Source organism: Hipposideros armiger, unplaced genomic scaffold (genome assembly GCF_001890085.2).
Source record: "Hipposideros armiger isolate ML-2016 unplaced genomic scaffold, ASM189008v1 scaffold_786, whole genome shotgun sequence".
Classification (NCBI taxonomy): Eukaryota; Metazoa; Chordata; class Mammalia; order Chiroptera; family Hipposideridae; genus Hipposideros; species Hipposideros armiger.
Window position 1 is genome coordinate 247,799 of NW_017732136.1, and position 3,420 is coordinate 251,218.

Here is a 3,420-nt window from a genome sequence, read left to right on the forward strand (position 1 = left end):
TATTTATTTATTTATTTATTTATTTATTTATTTATTTATTTATTTTAATGCTTGGAAGCTGTTATGGGTGAATTGTGTTCCTTCAAAAGACATGCCCAAACCCTACCCCCCAGAACCTATGGATGTGATCTCGTTTGGAAATATGGTCCTTGCAGGTGTGACTAAGCTAAAAATCTTGAGATGGGATCATGCTGGATTAGGGTGTGTCCTAAATCCAACGATGGCGTCCTTAGAAAGGAAATGAAGGGAGGTTAGAGAACCAGGTAAGTCATGCAGAGAGAAGACGCCCCATGATGATGGAGGCAGAGACATGAGTGATGCAGCCACAAGCCCAGGGACACCTGGATCCCCCAGGAGCTGGAGAGACAGGAAGGCCCTCTCCTAGAGCCTCTGGAGGGAGTGCAGACCTGCTGACACCTTGGCTTCAGACTTTTGACCTCCAGAACCTTAGGAGATACATTTTGTTGTTTTACGAGTGAGTCATAAGCCCTGTGGTAATTTGTAAATGCAGCCCTAGGAGACAAGTACAGGTGCATATGCTACAATTCAACATACATTGAAATAAAATTCCCAAGTTAAAAATATGTATATATTTCCTCTAGATTGAGTTGTTACAAATTTGATAAGTAATTTTTAACATGAAAAGTAAAGTTTTATTGGAAATTAGTATCTTCTGAGATGGATGGGGCTCTTTTTTGTTGTTGTTCAATTAATTCGTATTTAGGAGGAATAGTTATTTGCTGGAACATGACAGAGCTCATCAGAGTTTGTAACCTTATTTTGGGTCTGTCTATCTTCTATCTATCTATCTATCTATCTATCTATCTATCTATCTATCTATCTATCTATCGTCTATCTATCTCTATTTTTCTTGAGAAACTTTCTTTACATAAATAAGCATATATGTATGTATGAGTAGAAGTAATTATTTTTAAAAAGATTTTATTGGGGAATTGGGGAAGGGGAACAGCCAAGTTGTTGTCCTTCAGTCTTAATTGTGGAGGGCGCAGCTAGCTCAGCTCCAAGTCCTGTCACCATCCAGCTACCCTTTGGCAGCTAATGGCCGCTCAGCTCAAGGTGCCATGTTCAATCTTAGTTGCGGGTGGGCATAGCTCACCATCCCATGTGGGAATCAAACCAACAACCATGTTGTTAGGAGCACGTGCTCTCACCAGCTAAGCCATCCTGCCACCTGTTGGCAGCTCAGTGCAGCTCAGCTCGGGCGCAGCTCACTGGCCCATGTGGGAATTGAACCAGCGATGCTGTTGCTCAGAGCTCACGCTCTTAACCAACTGAGCCACTCGGCCGTCCCGAAGTAATTTTTTTAAATAGTTGAGTCACTGAATTATTCGGACTAGCTCTGTGACATGTCAAATAACCACATAGTAATTTATCATAAAAAAATAACTCTAATGATCTACCAACTGATAATTCTTTAGGTCCACCTTCAAGTTTTTTGAAACAATGAACCAGAAAGCTCCGGAGTGGTAGAAGGATGGAATATCTAATCTTTACTGTCACTTCCTTCATGGTGTTGTGTTCCTCTCCCACATTCCAGTCCCTTCCTTTATCTGTTTTCTCAACCTGACCTTAGAGTTTAGATCCGGTCACCCAAGGCCTGCAGTCTGGAGGAAGCTAACCCTGCTTCATTGGGTGGGCTTTTGACTATGGAGCTCGTGGGTGGCCTGGCCTGTGATTTGGATTGTGAGCTTGTATTTGATGGGGCTTTGCTTCTGAGAACTCTCTGGGGCCTGAATTGAGATACCCCCTTTCAGAGAGGTTGTGGGTTTGCTCTGTCATGTATGTTCCTGGTGCTACCAAGCCAGGAACGTATTAATTTCTTGGCTTGAACCATCGTGGATCAAATGGATGGGATACATTAAAAAATCGTAAGGCCTGAGCTTATAAACTCTCAGGGAAGAATATTTCCCTTCTCAGAGGTAGGCGAAGAAAGATGTTTCCTTGCTGTATCCCTTTGCTGGTACTGGATTATCTAGTATTTCCTGTCACTGAGACCACAGCCTTTTTAGGGTCCTGGCTTTATATGTTAATCCTGGTTCCAATTTTTCAACACTTGTGGGCCAAGCCTGTTCCACATGGGAACCATTAGCACTCAGGCCTCCCGGGAGTGGCCAGCTCTGCTATTCACATACAGGACACTTGTGACACTTTTTCCATCACTTCTAGGAGTCACGAGAAGTGAAATCTCCTTCCTCCCTCGTCTTTCCCCTGCCCCCAACTCCTGCACGATTCCTTCTACAGCTCATCTCTTTTTAGGTCCTCCATGATGCCATTCAGAACTCAGAATCCACGGGAATGAGCCCCCTTCAGCTTCCACCTCCACCTCAGAGGGGAGGCCCTTAATATCCCGGCAATTTCTGAAACTGGCTGGCGTCTGACATTGCCGTATCTCTTCAGCTTTGTCTAAGACACACCCTGCTCTTGGGTACACCACTGTCCCCTGTATCAGAGGGCCACTGGGAGGCCATTTTTTTAGCTTCATAAAGAATTTAGTTTCCAGGTGTTTAGTTCCCCATTCATGAGCCCAAAGGTACCCTTTTAACCTCTATTTTTAAAATCCACTCTTTATTCTTACTCAGTACCACACACTGATTCCCACCCCCCTTCATTTGCCAGAGTCTGTCTTCTTTCCACCCCAGTGTGGGCCTGCATGATGTGCCCATCAGTACCTACCGAATGGGGCATCCAACCCCAGCCTTGACATTCCTAGGCTTCCCTAACTCTGAAAGCCTCACTTCATGCCTTCACCCCAACAATACCCTTGCACAACTCCACATTTGACCTCATTACCTACAACCGTGTTGTCTATGAGCTGTGAGTTCCAAGGCACCATGTCTGTGTTACATGTGTTCTCCCAGCACTCCATTTCAGACCCACGACACTGCTCTTTGAAGCAGTTGAGCCCTCTGGTCTTGTGGACTTCCGGTTTGTCACCTGTCCTCAGTGAGGTCCTTCTCTGCAGAGCTGATGCATAATTTTAACCCTGGTTTTGTTAAGGCCTGTGTTGCCTCTCCACTCAACTGCACAGGCCATGCAGCTCTCCCAAACATGCATTAAATACCCCACTTCCACTTCTAGGATTATGATGATGTGCATCGTGTGATGAAGTCTCCACCTTTATGGTTTGGAGAAAAATTCATGGTCTTCATCGCTGTGTGTCTTCAGCACAGATGAGGACATGCCCAGGCCCTGGCCTGCTCTCTCCCCTGCTCTTGCCAGGGCTTTCTGAACCATTCCACTGTCCTCAAGGAGCCACTCTACTTCTCTACACTACTCTTGACTGGTGACCTTGTCCTTGACTCCCTGTGGCATGTTAGTGCTATTAAGATGGACTTTCCACTCCCACATCAACTGGACTGCCTGTGCACCTTCATGCTTCATGGACACCCCCCCCCCCCC